The sequence below is a fragment of the Silurus meridionalis genome, chromosome 23 (genome assembly GCF_014805685.1).
Source record: "Silurus meridionalis isolate SWU-2019-XX chromosome 23, ASM1480568v1, whole genome shotgun sequence".
NCBI lineage: Eukaryota > Metazoa > Chordata > Actinopteri > Siluriformes > Siluridae > Silurus > Silurus meridionalis.
The window spans coordinates 639,549-658,211 of record NC_060906.1 but is presented as its reverse complement, the minus strand read 5'-3'; the positions used below and the strand labels follow the sequence as shown (position 1 = coordinate 658,211).

Here is an 18,663-nt window from a genome sequence, read left to right as displayed (position 1 = left end):
TCACACTCATCACTGATCATCACACTCATCACTGATAATCACACTCAACACTGATCATCACACTCAACACTGATCATCACACTCACATTACTGACCATCACACTAATCACTGACCATCACACTCATCACTGACCATCACACATCACTGATCATCACGCTCACATCACTGACCATCACACTCATCACTGACCATCACACTCACATCACGGACCATTACACACTCATCACTGACCATCACACTCACCACTGACCATTACACACTCATCACTGACCAACACACTCACATCACTGACCATTACACTCATATTACTGACCATTACACTCACATCACTGCCCATCACACTCACATCACTGACCATCACACTAATCACTGATCATCACACACATCACTGACCATCACACTCATCACTGACCATCTCATTCACATCACTGGTCATCATACTTATCACTGATCATTACACACATCACTGACCATCACACTCATCACTGACCATCACACTCATCACTGACCATCACACTCATCACTGACCATCTCATTCACATTACTGATCATCACACTCACATGACTGACCATCACACTCATCACTGACCATTACACTCACATCACTGACCAAGAGAGAGAAAAGGAGAAACATGTAAAAGTTAAATCTTTGAAATCTGAATGTGGAGTAAAAGAAGCTGTAGGTTCTTCAGCTCCAGACAGTATTTTCAGGTGTTAATCTACTGGAAATACATTGATCATCACACTCATCACTGATCATCACACATTTATCACTGACTATCACACTCGTCACTGACTATTACACTCACATCACTGACCATCACATGACCATCACACTCATCACTGACCGTCACATTCACATCACTGATCATCACACTCATCACTGATCATCACACTAATCACTGATCATCACACTCACATCACTGACCATCACACTCACATCACTGACCATCACACTCATCACTGACCATTACATTCACATCACTGATCATCACACTCATCACTGACCATCACAATCACATCACTGATCATCACACTTAACACTGATCATCACACTCACATCACTGACCATCACACTCATCACTGACCATCACACTCATCACTGACCATCACACTCATCACTGACCATCACACTCACATCACTGACCATCACACTCATCACTGACCATTACACTCACATCACTGACCATCACTCTCACATCACTGACCATCACACTCATCACTGACCATCACACTCAAATCCCTGACCATGACGCTCATATCACTGACCATTACACACTCATCCACACCCACACTCATCGGATCCTTGGCAGAAACATCATACAGAAATGAACCTGCGATATTAGAGGAGTGGCAGGAGTTCAGGTGTTTTTAAGGAGTTCACCTGTGACTCCCTCGAAGATGAACTGGTGCTGATGGTGTGTGAGGATGGAAAAGTGTTTGCTAATGAAGGTAACAGGCTCCATCTCACCAATAACAACCTTAAGGAACCTTTGAACATGGCCTCCAGTTCCCAGGAACCAAAGAGTACAATCGAGGTCAAAGCTTTGAGGACATGTTGAGATGGACTTCAGTGTTTCTAAGTTTAATTCCAGCTTCAAGAGCTTCCTGATTTTCAATCTCTCATATAAAACCTTTACATGATCAGAGATCATCGATCTTCACAAACCTTTTACACAATATCATCTAGTGATACAGAACATCATTTAGCATAATATTAGGAACAATAAGGAGAATTATGCATTATTCAATTATAAACAACACTTATTTATAATTAATATTATCTTTTTATTTTCTTGATATTTTGAGTCAGTGAGATCCTTAATGTTTAAAATCACACACTAAATACTTCTGATAAATCACACAGAAATATTATAACTTTAGTATTTGAATACATTATAGACTTACAGAGTGGAAGTGTAGTGTGTGTGTGTGTGTGTGTGTGTGTGTGTGTGTGTGTGTGTGTGTGTGGGTTTACAGTGTTTAATGAAAAACACAGTCATTAGTGTTGCACAAGTCAACTCACTCTTAGTGTCGGTCTCAAGTCCGGATAAATGTGGAGGATTGTGTTATGAAGGACATCCAGCATAAAACATGGCTTTAAGGAGAGGAATGTGGAAGGGCAGATGGTGGTGGATTTTGTTAAAAGGATGGATTTTGCTAAATGGCAGTGGTGAACACTTATTTTAAGAAGAAGGAGGATCATAAGGTGATGTATAAGAGTGGAGGAAGGTGCACACAGGTGGACGATGTTCTATGGAGGAGATGCAACCTGAAGGAGATTGTAGACTGTAAGGTGATGGCAGGGAACAGTGTAGGTAGACAGCATCGGATGGTGGTCTGTAGGATGGTTTTGGAGGTGAAGAAGAAGAGGAGAAGAGTGAAGACTGAAAGAAGAATAAGATGGTGAAAGAGGAAAGGGTGTAGTGTGAGATTCAGGGAGGAGGTCAGACAGGGGCTCGGTGGTGGTGAAAAGGTGTTGGATGATCGTGGAACTACTGCAGAAGTGATAAGGGAGAGTATGTATGGTTTAGAGACAGTGACATTGAGTAAAAGACAGGAGGTGGAGCTGGAGTTAGCAGAGCTGAAGATGTTGAGATGTTCGTTAGGAGTGACGATGGACAGAATTAGAAATGAGTTTATTAGAGGGACAGTGCATGTAGGACGTTTTGGAGACAAGGTGAGGGATTTGAGATTGAGATGGTTTGGACATGTGCAGAGGAGGGACATGGGGCATATCAGTAGGAGAATGCTGAGGATGGAGACACCAGCAAGGAGGAAAAGAGGAAGACCAAGGAGGAGGTTTATGGATCTGGTGAAGGAAGTCATGGCGGTAGTTGGTATGAAAGAGGCAGATGTAGAGGACAGGGGTGTGGAGACGGATGATCCGCTGTGGCGACCCCTAATGGGAGCAGCCAAGGAAGAAGAAGAAGAAGAAGAAATAAATAACAAATAACAATACCAAACAAATAAGTACAAGACTAGAACACTGTGATCAAATGTTTATTTCATGTTGTGCATGTCTTGTTGAGCACAAAATCCTCGTTATCCACATTGAAATACACTATATGAACAAACAAAAAGTATACAGAAAGCGATTAGATAAATGTATTTACAAATAACAAATAAATAACAAATAAATAACAAATAAATAACAAATAAATAACAAATAACCAAACAACTAGAACACTGATCACTGTGAATTTATACTGAATGCTTTTATAGTATCATCATCATAAACTTGTTTGATGCTGTAGCGACTTCTGTTTTCCTCAGATCTTTTTTCCATTCATCCTGTCATCAATCCATCAAAGTAATCTGTCATTGTTTGTACTAAATGTTGTAACTGGTGGCTGTTGGAAACTGTGGCCATATTATTTGTAGCAATCAAGTATTTACTTATGGCTTCAGTCTCAGCACAGTTACCAGGAGTATTTTTATTTTTTGTGTGTTCAGGTAGACAAAACAGCTGATTGCAGGTGAAACATGGTGGTGGTTTCACCTCGCTCAGGTTCTTCAATTCGTACGCTCTACAGCTAACACCACTCGGAAGTTGTAAACGTTCTGGATCTCTTGAATCATCTGGAAACACTGACATCACAACAGAGGCCACTTTGGGATGGCAGACATGCAGACAGGAAACAGCAGTCATGATCTTGTTGGCGATGTGACTTCCACAGGACAGAGGCACTCCGTAGTATCCACACCTGCCACTCTCACAGATGCACATGACGGTGGGAATCAGAGGATATTGACCACCTGATTTGTGACAATTATCTGCTTATGCACCACTGCAGCTGCATCGGTTGAGCCATACAATGTTGTGGTCTGAGGGAAAAGACATCAGTGAGATATCGAGGGAAATAAAAGTCATTTTATTATTCTAACTGATTCTGTTTCACTGACCAGTTCCAGGAAGTAGGAGAAAGGTGTTTTGAGAGGAACATAGGTTTTGTAGCATTTGAATGGCCCTGGGAAAGCTTCCATAGTATGCCTTAAAATCTCGCTATCTTTAAAGATCTTCTCTGGTTCGTACAATTCTGGATGGATGTGACCTAAGAACAGGATGCTGTGGAGTATCTTGAGGAGAAATGAAACTATTGTAACTTTACAATAGAGTTAAATACATCAACAGAAGCTCGACTTGATTGACGCTGGAATGTTCCCAGGTGGTCTAGCGTTCTGTAAGGGAGCTGAAGCGCTGCATTATGGGATCTGTAGTTTGTGTTATCAGAGCTACATATCGCCAGGCCATTCATAATAATAATAATAGATCTATATAAAATCATTTTACGTCGGGTTGGATTTGTCCCGCTGGCCTGAGTTTAACACCCCTGATCTATGTAAAGACACTGATCATCTTAATGATTTCTCACAATAATTATCAACAATGATTGAACATGGTAGGAAACAGCAATTTTTAAAAGGCCCAGGCGACTCATGTGGTCCTTGCGTCCGACCTGGTGCCATGTTGGTGACCCCTGCTTTATGGTGTTAATTTTGACCAACCAATAGCTCTGACAATAGTCATCTTTGTTTTCAATAACCCAAAAGATATTCCCATGATCCTCCAATGCAAATATCATTGGTTCAAACACTTTAACTGTGACGTTATGTGACGTGTCACTGAAACTTGAATTGTGAATACATAGTGTTGTTTTTACTCTGGACAAGCAACACAGAAGATGATGCGGGTTAACAGAATAATTCACAAGTCACTGTTATATGAACAATAAAACATTTCATTTAAATTACCGGAAAATGTCGAATAATAAAATATAATAGATGCAAACACACAAAAGGTACAAATAATATTTCAAAATGATGTATATATTAGTGAAAGAGGCACAGGGTTTATTTGTATTTTTGTTATTCATTTTAAATCTGATTAAACATTTTAGGAGATTATTTTCTTTATGTGGTTTGATCTATAGGTGGTGGTGAGGGTTTCTGTGCATGCGTGTGTGTGTGCGTGTGTGTGTGTGTGTGCGTGTGTGTGCGTGTGTTTCTGTCTGAGTTTTAGCCTGTGCATCTTCCGGGATCTGAAGTTCCAGGTGCCACCCAGTAAACTCCATGTAGTGGGTCCAGTAGAATGGGGAATAATACAAACAGAGACACAGGGGTTTTTTGTTAATTTTTTATGTTTGTTGTTATTGTTTTAAAATCTGATTAAAAAATGTGAGAAATCTTTTTGTGTCATTTCATCTTTAGGCGATGGTGAAGGTTTGGAGGTGGTTGAACCAAACACCTCATATAAAGAATCTAAAAAACAACAAGAAATACGTCACACATTTTAACAGCAGGAACAAGAAGCACCAAGTGTTCAGAATGCAGCCACATCATTATTCACATATCAGCTCACTGTATTTTCATGTGAAACAAACATGTAACATCTGTAACTTACACAAAAGCAGCATTTCACACGAAAGAATCAAACGTACAAATTCACACGTGATGAAATGATACACGATTACATGTTCATTAGCTGAATGTGTGAAAGAAGCCATCAAGAGAACAAACTCCATTCCAGCTGTGATTCCCGGGGGCATAACATAGTATTCAATGGGAGGTTTGGATGACAAGGGGGGGAGAAATCCTTCACTAAAACGGGCCGAATGCGAAGAGCAACTTATGGAGAAGTCTGCAAGTGGCTCCTGACAGCGTGGAGCACGGTCAAAAAATCCACTATAATCAACGGGTTTCTAAAGTCTAGACTACTGTGTGTTGAAGAGGGCAGCATGAGCTCAGCGGGGAATTTGCCTTCAGATGAAAATGACCAGAGCGACAATGAAAACGATTCTGAGAGAACATCAGATGAAGCAATTCTAAGGCTGTTCAACTCCGACACTGAAGGAGATGACTTCACTGGTTTCAGTTTATAGGAGGACCAATGACTTTACTGGTAGGCTCCTGTTTTGTTACAAGCCATGTTACACGCACTGTCTTTCGTTAAAGCCTGTGTGTTAAGTTGTTTAGTTTTAGTGTAGGCATATATATATATATATATATATATATATATATATATATATATATATATATATATATATATAAAACATTTTATTTCAGTGGGTGTGGCTTATACATGGGTGCGCTTTATAGTCCAGAAATTACGGTAGTTGATGCTTTTGTTACTTCTAGATTAGACTACTGTAACGCTTTACTGTCTGGGTGTGCGAGTAAATGCAGAAATAAGCTTCAGTTAGTCCAGATTGCAGCAGCAAGAGTCCTCACTAGATCTAGGAAATACGACCACATCACCCCTGTTTTAATCAGTCTACACTGCTCCCAATCAAATCTCGCATTGATTATAAAATATTACTACTGACGTATAAAGCACTTAACGGTCTCGCACCGCAGTATCTGAGTGAACTTCTGTACCAGTATGATCCTCCACGCCTACTTAGATCAAAAGGTGCTGGTTATCTGTTGGTTCCTCAAATAATAAAGACTACAGCAGGGGGCAGATCTTTCTCTTATAAAGCCCCACAGTTATCCCACTTCCAATCATTGTTCGAGACTCAGACACAGTCTCAGTGTTCAAGTTGAGGTTGAAAACACATTTATTCAGTCAAGCCTTTGATCAGTAGATTTTTTTCTTAGGTAAAGGTGCAGATCTGGAGGGATCATGGATATAGAACGTTTGGTGAACTGGGATATTTGTATGCTGTCGTCCCCTCACATTCACATGTTCATTTAGGTTTGTTGACAGTGGTGTGGTGGGTCGTCTCTTATCCCAGAGATCCCTCATGTCTGTGTTACCTTCTGGTTCTCCCTTTGAGTAATCTGCCATAGCGGAGTCCAAACTGCACAGTGATATTAACTTTCATACACTTAATAATCTATATCCTTCTCTTCCTGTCACCCTCTTCTCTCTCTCTCTCTCTCTCTCTCTCTCCCCTCTCTCTCTCTCGGTCGCTCCTGAGGCTCCAGTGACCACTGTTCCTGCTCCTCTCCCCTCCGTGGATCTTCCCACTTCGTCCAGGTCTGCCTCTGGATAGTGTTCTCTTCTTGGAGGTCACTCTGTGCAGCTTGGGACGGTTTCTCATCAACACCTTGGGTGGTTCCATGAAATTCCGGAGTAAGAACGGGAGTTTTGAGGATGGATTTGGACTGTAGTTAAACAGAACCTTTATTTTAATATCATTTACTTTAGTCACATTTTCCCAACATTTTATCATGTGGATTTTAATTCTTAGTTGAATGTAAATGATGTTCAACACTTTAATAATAGAAACAAAACACACACTATATTTAAACATGTAATTTTTATTAAATATTACAATAAAGATAGATTTATTTTTGTACTTTATTATATGTAGAACATGTGCTCACATGCTGAATCTAAACCTGCCCAAAGCTTTGCAGATATTTTGCTCTCCACTGCTGCCATTTCCTGTTCTTAATGAATTATTGAAGAAGTTGTGTATTAAGTGATTGAGCTGTTGTTTGGCCTTTAGTTTTTCCTTCCATTTATTTCTCTCAGATTCCAATGTTTCCTCCAGCTGAGCAACACGTTCCTCCAGTCGCTCTCTGTCTCTCATCAAATCATCTCTCTCATCCTTTGCAGTCTTCTTCTCTTCCTCACAGTGAATCAGGGAATCCTGGAGATCCCTGGTGGTTTGGAGGTGTGAGGTGATCATCTCCTCAATGTCTAATTTGGTCTTCTTTTTTTCTTTCCTGAATTTATATTGCTCAAATTTGAGAGTTTCCTCCAGCTGAGCAACATGTTCCTCCAGTCGCTCTCTGTCTCTCATTAAATTATTTCTCTCATGCTTTGCAATCTTCTTCTCTTCCTCGCAGTAAATCAGGGAATTCTGAAGATCCCTGGTGGTTTGGAGCTGTGAGGTGATCATCTCCTCCATGTCTAGCTTGGCCTTCTCTTTTTCTTTCTCAAATTTATTTTGTTTAAATTCCAATGTGGCCTCCAGCTGAGCAACATGTTCCTCCAGTTGTTTTTGTTCTCTTGCCCAGCTTTCTCTCTCACTTTCTACAATTTTCTCTTCTTCCTCATGGAGTTTCAGTGAAGACAGAAGCTTAGTGATGTTCTGGAGGTGTGTGGCGTTTCTCTCATTTATCTCCTGTTCCCGGTCCTTTCGCTCAGAGGCCAAAGTAGCCTCCAGCTCTTGCACCATCTGTACTAGAATGTCTTTCTCTTCTGTCTCTGGTGTTCTCTTCTCCTTTATCAGATTAAGACATGAATCCAACTCTGCTGCTACTTTCTCTATGTGTTTCAGTGCCTCCTTCTTTTCAGCAGCCTGTTTAGATTTCTTTTCTCTTATGCTTTGAAAAATCTCTTCCAGTTCCATTCTTAACTTTATGTCTCGTTACTCACAGTAACTGATCAGAGAAATACTGAGTGTTCTGACTTATACAGACTTGTCCTACTGTGACGTCACACATTGAAGCCCCGCCCTTCTTCTGCGAAGTCACATCTGTGCTCTCCTGCGCATGTGCTGAATGTTGCAGAATCATAAATGACCAGTAGGTGGCAGTGTGATGTGTATTAGAGCTCACTGTCACAGCAGGTAATTAGAAGTAGTGGAGCTCTAATGACGTCATTAATAGCGAGGACAAGACACACAGCAGTTTGGGATTCTTTTATTGACTTTATTGATTAATTGATTTGGAGTATGATTGTGTTTCTGATCAAAGTAAGTTCATGTGTATGGAGTAAAAACAACCTGTACATTTCTCACTTCCAGACAGTATTATGGGATGTTCATCTGCTGGAAGTTCATGTTTAATGCTGCATGTTTTATAGGATTTATGAGCTGGAAGAAATGTTTCTATATTGGTTTTGTTTTAAACGACTGGTGCATTTTTAGCTACTTTTTCCCCTCAACTGAAAGGAGGCAGAAGTTGTAAAACATTTATTTTCATGGAGTTTAATTTGAGATTATTATAAAACCTGTATGTGAGTATTTTAGGCAAAATGCTGTTTATTGTATTTATTGTAAAACTTTATGCTTCAGATGAGTTTTATAAAAAAAAAACATTTTTACTTATTAAAAATACAACGTCATTCTGAGTGAAACCAATTGTTTATTAAATGCATTATTTACTAAATAAACATCAATAAAACTGGATGATTTGTTTTAATTGAATGTAAAAACATTAATTTAGGATAATTGAACTTAATGAATGGAATAGTTTTGGATTAAATGAAGACTTTACTGAACTAAACAGCACTGAATTCTCCTTTAAATGAACTTAAGTTTACTGAACTAAATACTGTTACTTATATGAAAATAAACCCGGTTTCTTGAACCCTGTTCGGTTTCAGCCCCACTTTTGGGCCTCACAGCTGAAAATGACCTTCCTGACTTTCAATGGTAAAAGTTCCTGACAACAGTGTGCTACATACACAATTTACATCTCTTTTAAAAGAACACACTTTGGGCTTTACATCATCCAAAGATGCTGAAGATCCTTGATAAAAAAATGTGTACATCATAAAACATTATTTTTTATATATAAATACATGAATTCGGTCCTGAAACAATCCAGAATAGTGACGGGTTAAAAGTCACATGTGTAATGAGTTTATATTTCAGCTTTGAAGAAAATACAATAAAGATGAGATTCCTATAAACATTATTCTGAGACTGTGTGTGGTCCTTTTCTCCCTTCGTCTGTTTGAGGAAAAGCAGCCTGATAACCAAATGTACTGGGAATAATAACATTCACACAATAAGCATAAGACTGGTATTTGAACATTAGAAAAACAGAATAAGAAGAAAGTAATGACAATAAAAGTAGCACAATGCTTCCTTCAGTGCCTCTGTGAATGATGGAGCACATCTGGACCTTCCTTTTATCCTTCCATTCTACAAACAGCACATCCTCTTCTCTCAGCCAGTGATGAGGCCTTGAGGAGCTTTTTTCAGAAGCTTGTTGGTGATGGTTTGTGGGTTTGTGGACTGAATTTTCCCACATGCTCAGATGTTTTTTTTAGGAGATCTCTAAACAGTGCTGGACTTGTGTAGAAGTCGTCAACGAACAGTTTGTAGCCCGTTCCCAACATCTTCTCATCAACAAGTACCATGACAGATGGTCTACAGACTGGCTGGGGTGTAAAATCCTTATTCCACCCTTTTTTCAGGTGTGTTGGGGGATACAACCAGTGAAGACTGGGATTTTCTGTCTCTCACTCTTACTGGTAGAGCTGAAACAGGTGCTGAGTTTGGAGACTGCTTGAACCTCTTTTCTGGTTGATGGCTGGTGTGTGGAACCCACTTCTCCTCAGAAGATTCAACTAAATGACTGTTGGAGCTGCTATCATGGGCCCTCAACTGCTCAGTTGTATGAATGAGATAATTATAACTTATAACATAGGGAATTGTTCATTTAGTTATAATTTTTCCTATAAAACTTATATGATGAACATAATATCTAATAATGTGTTAGTAATAATAATAATAATAATAATAATAAATCTGATAATAATGTTAGCAACAGTGTTCGTTTAATTGAGTCTGAATCAAAAGATTCACTGGAAAATGACTCGATTCCACAGTTCTAGAAAAATCTGTAACATAAAACATTCTGTCTTCTTAAAAATATTTCTTTCAGCAGTCTCACTCAAGAAAAAGAAACTTTTGTTCTGTTTGTGCAAAACCAGCAGGTGGTCAGAAAGTTCCTTCTCTGTTCCTGGGTTAGTTTGAGGGGTTCACCTCAGTCAGCTTCGTCTCCGTGGTTTGGCTCGTCATCTTACATCATCGTCTCATTGTAATGAACGGTGTTCCAGCATGAAAAACCCTGACCTGCATATATACAGACAATAATCAGTTCCCAAACATCTCAACATTCACTGTTTCTAGTTCAATAACAGAACAAATAGCATTCGTACAGTTCAGAGTCTGATTTGAGGTTTGATTAAGTTTACATTGGATTCTAACATGTTTGATTGAGTTCTTGCATGTAGATGATACTTTTAATACATTTAATACTAACTTCATGCAGGTTCTCACCATAAAGACTGGATTAAAATACTGCTTTGTGAAAATCAACATCACATATAACTAGACAACAAAACACCATTAATAATATTTGTATAGAATTAAGTAAAAAGAAAGTCGTGACAGGGCCACTAGAGGGCAGTGTGAGACTGACAGTTATCTGATCTGACAGCCAACTGCAGTTATTATTATTATTATTATTTTATTTATTTATTTATTTTTATTTTATTATTATTATTATTATTATTATTATTATTATTTTATTATTATTATTTTTTTTTTTTGTGGGACTTATGAATGTTCCATGATGAGGGTGTGCTGATTGTATAACATTTAATCAAACTAATTATTGGGAATTTAATCATTTTATCTCTTTAGGTTTCATATATGTGTAAATCTGCATATAATAAAAATAAATATGTATCATTATAAAATCATAAATATGAATAAATGTAGACCTTTAGGTACTAAAGCACCTTAGTGCAATAAAGTATTAAATTCTAAAGTCCAGCAAACACGACATGGGAGTCAATTCCTTGTAGCATTTTCTTGAACTTGGTTTGCAGGAGAAAATCTGGTTTTGTTGAAAAAACAGGTTAACAGATGATAACTGGATAAATAACTAATGAATAAATGCTTCACCCATCTCATTAACATGCAAACTGATGATGAGTTTCATCACCTGCTGTATGAACCTGAACAGAATCCACATTGTATTTCTAGTTGGAGATGCTGAGATTCTCTTTTTATTAAAATCTTTTTATTAAAACAGCAGGATGAGTTACTAAAGCTGAGCTTTTTCTCTCATTGAGACGTGAATTCTGTAGAACTGCTACTGCAATTTTTACATGAGATGCAATAAAATCGTCCACCTACAGAACCACATCTGACTCGAAAAAAAAAAAAGGTGTCCAAATACTTTTGACCATACAGTGTGTATGAGCAGCTTCGGATCAGTCGCTTTTCCACACTGAGGTTAAGGCCACATCTTGAAAATACACAATTAAGCAGCCGCACTTTGTGTTGCGTGTCTAATTGTACACGTACGGTATGGGTGGTGGGAGCGGTCAAAATACATGTAAAGACGCTTCAGAACGGCGTTTCCATTAAGAAACAGAAAAATCAGTGCATTTTATTCACCATATTCAAACATTCAAAAATCTTTTTTAGGTTTGCTCAATCTTTCAAATTTGGGAGCAGTGTGGACTGATTTAAACACTAGTGATGTGGTCATATTCGCAAACTTCTGTATGCACAGACCCACATCCTCGAGCCAAAATAGTACAAATAACTCTCCTTGTCATCAGATATATTCATTACAAGAACACGTGTACATGAATAATTCACAATAAGCCGTGTTAAACTTTACATTCAACTGTTTAAAAACTGTCTTCAATTCCCAATCATAGTAAAAAACAAGGAAAGAGGAAGCAGTACAAGCGAACAAGAAAACAGTCAGTTTAAAAAGATTTCAAGAATCCCAATTTCCCCATTCGAAACAATGAGATCTAAAAACACCAATGCTCTTAAACTTTAAACCAGTACAACCATTAAACAGTAGCAAAATGGAAAAAAGCTTTTGTTTATTTTCTGTCTTATCGCAGCAACTTGGTCTTCAAAGAGTCTGATCCAACTCCAAGAAACAGCTGCTGTATCACTTCAAAAGTGAATTTTAGTTCCTTTGGGTAGTAAAGATCTAATGCGTACACCAGGCCCATCAGGTTCAGAAAAGCATTAGGTGATGCATTACCACTTCTTCCTCAATCACCAGGGGAACATCATTGTAGAATGCTGAGAGAGGTTCCATCACATATTCCACAACCATAAGAATTTCAATCACCAAACCCTGAATCACATCCTCTTCACGGTCACTGGGCTTTATAGCATGTAAACAAAACAAGGTATTATTATTTAAAAGCAATTACACAAATATGGTCCCAGTCCCCTGCAAATTGAGAGATCTAATAGTCAGTTTTCCCTGGTTTTGCCTTCCATGTTTTAGCTTACCTCACATATCTTCATGAATGTTTTGGGAGTCTCTTGCATGTACCATGGCAGACCCAGCAATTCTGCTGTCCTCATCTTTTGCTTTGTTGTCTGTAAAATATATAATGGTTAAAGTACCAGTTTTATTCTTTCAATCCTTTGGTTTTCTTTATCATTTTTCCCCCTCCCTCGTTCTTCGATGCTTTTGAAAAAATGAAAATTTGCACACTTACACTTGTATACTTTTATTGTAAATAAATCAACAATGATGTGTTTGTTAACTTTTTGTTCACCAAAATAAGATTTAATAGTGTAACACACTCATGTCACTTAAATCAGGGGTGTCTAATCCTGCTCCTGGAGAGGAAGCAGGTAGAGTTTAACTCAAACCTGGTTCAACACACCTGCCTAAAAGTATGAAGTGATTCTGAACACCTTAATTAGCAGATTTGGTGTGTTTAATTGGGGTTGAAGCTAAACTTTGCAGGATCTTGGCTCCCCAGGAGCAGGATTGAGTATCCATGCCTTAAATTCATTGGGGATGTAATAACAATTTAAAGATTTTAAAGGATAGGTTACCAAAGATAATTGTTATTTACTCACCAACATGCCACTCCAAACACATGCAAAAATTTTCATTCCATAAAATTAAAATGAATAGTGCCTAGGCTGATTAGCTCTAAAAAGCAAAGAATTCTTTAAAAGTAGTGGATCACTCATGTTGCCATTTTATTAAACATTTATTTAAGATAACTTTGTGTAATAAACCAATCATATCAATTTTTATGTTACAATGACATAATACCTCAAACCTCAGTTGTTCTTGTGTCACAACATTTGATCAAAAGAACCAATGAGGTTTGATATTAATCTAGTAGCTAATACAAACTTTATTCTAAACAAAGACTGACATTTTTATGTTTTCATCATACAAAGAGAATGTATGTTTACAATGTTTACTAAATGTGCATACACAATCTTTATAGATGCATGGGAGTGGACAGTGACTTGCCTGATGGCAGTGTCTCAGCTTGTAATGTGTGATTAGGGCATGCTGGTTGGATGAGGAAAATCTACAAATCTTGCAACACCACCTCATTGATATGAAGTTGTGCTTCCACTCTACTTGCACTGTACTGATCCTGCAAATAAAAAAAACAATAAAGTCAAACTCCATCAAAGTACACATACACGTTAAACACAGAAATATTCACTGAACATCTTACTTACCAAATACAATGAGAAAAAAACACTATTTGTATGACTGGGTGATACATTGAATATTATAGTGATGATATTGCTGGCATTATGAAATTAAGCAACGCTGTAAATAAAGATTTAATATCTGAAAATGTTTCTACATTTCATGATTCTTCAGGGCTTTAAAGATAACAAAAATGACAAAAGTTTAATGATGTGATTATTAAACTAGAAAAAGTTGTGACGTTACATTAATGCAAGATCAACACGCAAGTTAGCTATACAGAAGATACCGTTTACACGTGCTCAGGTATTTTTCTTAAACGATCAGTCATTTATTTTTAAATAAAAAAAAAAAAAATTAACGACTGATCGTTTAAGAAACATAAGTCAATCAAGCATTTTTATAATATAAAAACAAATTAGAACTAAATGTTGTTGCAACCATGTATAAATAAAAATGCATATTTCTCATTAAACACAAATATGGCGTGTGGGCGGTGCTTCGAATATTACTGATCATTCTGTTTCTTTAATAAAAACGATAATGACATCCGATTAAGAACACGGTAAAAATTCACTTATGTATTCTGTTTTATCTGTTTATCAACATTAACTTACTATAGTCAAAGACGACTTCTCTTACTGCTCACGTCTCGACAGCAGCTCGCTGTCTTGTCTTTTAGTAATGGCCGGTCCACGAACGAATCATTACGTCCAGAGTCAGATCCAGAGTCGGTTCTTTTGGACAGTTCGTTTCAATGAAACCATTAAAAAAAAAAATGTTCACCAGTTCTTTTACCTCCTCAAATAACGAAGTTGTTTCTATCGTCCCATGAAAATACAATCAAAGACATTTGTAATCATAACTTCAGTTCAATAATAATATCATCGTTATTTTGGAAAAGCACACATAGTGTTCTGATGGGCAAACAGATTTTTTCTTATAGTCTTATAAATTGAAAAACTAGTCTCCATTACCTTTTTACAGAGACGAGGATTAAGCTCATAAAGCTTCAACTAGAACATGCTCAGCACAGCGGGTGTTACTTCAGTGAACTGTATTCAGTATTAATGAAGTTCACAACATGTGATTGACTAAAATCAAAACGCGGATGGTGAGCGCTAACGAAACAAGTCTAAATTAACATTAAAGAAAGTATACTTACTCATTTCATTATTTGCAGTGAATAAAGTTCATCTGTAATCGCGGGCTCCTTCATCTTTTCTGGCATGATCAGCAACTTCCAGTGCAGAAAATGGCGGATGGCGTGTCTGTCTCAACTTCGTTAAAATATTACTTTATAATGACGAAGAGATTCTGGCACATGATAGAACTTATGTTTTGTTGTTATATGAACTGGTTATTTAAAGTTTTCCATTTCCCATCAAGTCGAGATTGTTAGAACTTTTCCAGTTGTGTAGTGAGGCACTGCAAGTTGACAGGACATGATTTTACTTGTTCACCTGACTAAAACTCTTAATCATTTTTAAAGTGTATTAATTTACTCTGACCTCTGGTATAACTGTTATTAATTTACTCTGACCTCTGGTATAACTGCTATTATTAATTTACTCTGATCTCTGGTATAACTGTTATTACTTTACTCTGACCCATGGTATAACTGATATATCTTTTATTATTGTTTTTTATTATTATCATTATTATTATTATTATTATTATTATTATTATTATTATTATTATTATTAGCAGAAGCTGAAGTATGGGATTACACAACTGTTATTAATTTACTCTGACCTTTGGTATAACTGCTATTAATTTACTCTGACCTCTGGTATAACTGCTATTAATAATTTGCTCTGGCCTCTGGTATAACTGTTATTAATTTACACTGACCTCTGGTATAACTGCTATTAATAATTTACTCTGACCTCTGGTATAACTGCTATTATTAATTTACTCTGACCTCTGGTATAACTGCTATTATTAATTTACACTGACCTCTGGTATAACTGTTATTAATTTACACTGACCTCTGGTATAACTGCTATTACTTTACGCTGACCCATGGTATAACTGATATATCTATTATTATTGTTTTTTATTATTATCATTATCATTATTATTATTATTATTATTATTATTATTATTAGCAGAAGCTGAAGTATGGGATTACACAACTGTTATTAATTTACTCTGACCTTTGGTATAACTGCTAATTTACTCTGACCTCTGGTATAACTGCTATTAATTTACTCTGACCTCTGGTATAACTGTTATTAATTTACTCTGACCTCTGGTATAACTGCTATTAATTTACTCTGATCTCTGGTATAACTGTTATTAATTTACTCTGACCTCTGGTATAACTGCTATTATTAATTTACTCTGACCTCTGGTATAACTGTTATTAATAATTTACTCTGACCTCTGGTATAACTGCTATTATTAATTTACACTGACCTCTGGTATAACTGCTATTTTTAATTTACACTGACCTCTGGTATAACTGCTATTACTTTACGCTGACCCATGGTATAACTGATATATCTATTATTATTGTTTTTTATTATTATTATCATTATTATTATTATTATTATTATTATTATTATTATTATTATTATTATTAGCAGAAGCTGAAGTATGGGATTACACAACTGTTATTAATTTACTCTGACCTTTGGTATAACTGCTAATTTACTCTGACCTCTGGTATAACTGCTATTAATGATTTATTCTGATCTCTGGTATAACTGTTATTAATTTACTCTGACCTCTGGTATAACTGCTATTAATAATTTACTCTGATCTCTGGTATAACTGTTATTAATTTACTCTGACCTCTGGTATAACTGCTATTATTAATTTACTCTGATCTCTGGTATAACTGTTATTAATTTACTCTGACCTCTGGTATAACTGCTATTATTAATTTACTCTGACCTCTGGTATAACTGCTATTATTAATTTACTCTGATCTCTGGTATAACTGTTATTAATTTACTCTGACCTCTGGTATAACTGCTATTATTAATTTACTCTGACCTCTGGTATAACTCTTATTAATTTACTCTGACCTCTGGTATAACTGCTATTATTAATTTACTCTGACCTCTGGTATAACTGCTATTATTAATTAGCTCTGACCTCTGGTATAACTGCTATTAATGATTTATTCTGATCTCTGGTATAACTGTTATTAATTTACTCTGACCTCTGGTATAACTGTTATTAATAATTTACTCTGACCTCTGGTATAACTGTTATTAATTTACTCTGACCTCTGGTATAACTGTTATTAATAATTTACTCTGACCTCTGGTAAAACTGTTATTAAATTACTCCGACCTTTGGTATAACTGCTATTAATAATTTTCTCTGATCTCTGGTATAACTGCTATTAATAATTTACTCTGACCTCTGGTATAACTGCTATTAATTTACTCTGACCGCTGGTATAACTGTTATTAATTTACTCTGACCTCTGGTATAACTGCTATTACTTTACTCTGACCCATGGTATAACTGATATATCTATTATTATTGTTTTTATTATTATTATTAGCAGAAGCTGAAGTATGGGATTACACAACTGTTATTAATTTACTCTGACCTTTGGTATAACTGCTATTAATTTACACTGACCTCTGGTATAACTGCTATTAATTTACACTGACCTCTGGTATAACTGTTATTAATTTACACTGACCTCTGGTATAACTGCTAATTTACTCTGATCTCTGGTATAACTGCTATTAATTTACTCTGACCTTTGGTATAACTGCTAATTTACTCTGATCTCTGGTATAACTGTTATTAATAATTTACTCTGATCTCTGGTATAACTGCTAATTTACTCTGACCTTTGGTATAACTGCTATTAATTTACTCTGACCTTTGGTATAACTGCTAATTTACTCTGACCTCTGGTATAACTGCTATTATTAATTAGCTCTGACCTCTGGTATAACTGCTATTAATAATTTGCTCTGGCCTCTGGTATAACTGTTATTAATTTACTCTGATCTCTGGTATAACTGATATATCTTTTATTATTGTTTTTATTATTATTATTAGCAGAAGCTGAAGTATGGGATTACACAACTGTTATTAATTTACACTGACCTCTGGTATAACTGCTAATTTACTCTGACCTTTGGTATAACTGCTATTATTAATTAGCTCTGACCTCTGGTATAACTGTTATTATTTTACTCTGACCTCTGGTATAACTGCTAATTTACTCTGACCTTTGGTATAACTGCTAATTTACTCTGATCTCTGGTATAACTGTTATTAATAATTTACTCTGATCTCTGGTATAACTGTTATTAATAATTTACTCTGACCTTTGGTATAACTGCTATTATTAATTTACACTGACCTCTGGTATAACTGCTATTATTAATTAGCTCTGACCTCTGGTATAACTGTTATTAATTTACTCTGATCTCTGGTATAACTGATATATCTATTATTATTGTTTTTATTATTATCATTATTATTATTAGCAGAAGCTGAAGTATGGGATTACACAACTGTTATTAATTTACACT

General features: G+C 36.3%; 1 long non-coding RNA gene across 1 annotated transcript; it reads right to left on the bottom strand.

The window, feature by feature from the left end:
- Positions 1-10,444: 10,444 nt before the first annotated feature.
- LOC124376885 lies at positions 10,445-13,382 on the bottom strand. Its single transcript, XR_006923965.1, has 3 exons — positions 12,967-13,382; positions 12,710-12,835; positions 10,445-10,764 (listed from the first exon to the last, which is right to left on the bottom strand). It is a non-coding gene; the product is annotated as an uncharacterized LOC124376885 (long non-coding RNA).
- Positions 13,383-18,663: the final 5,281 nt, after the last annotated feature.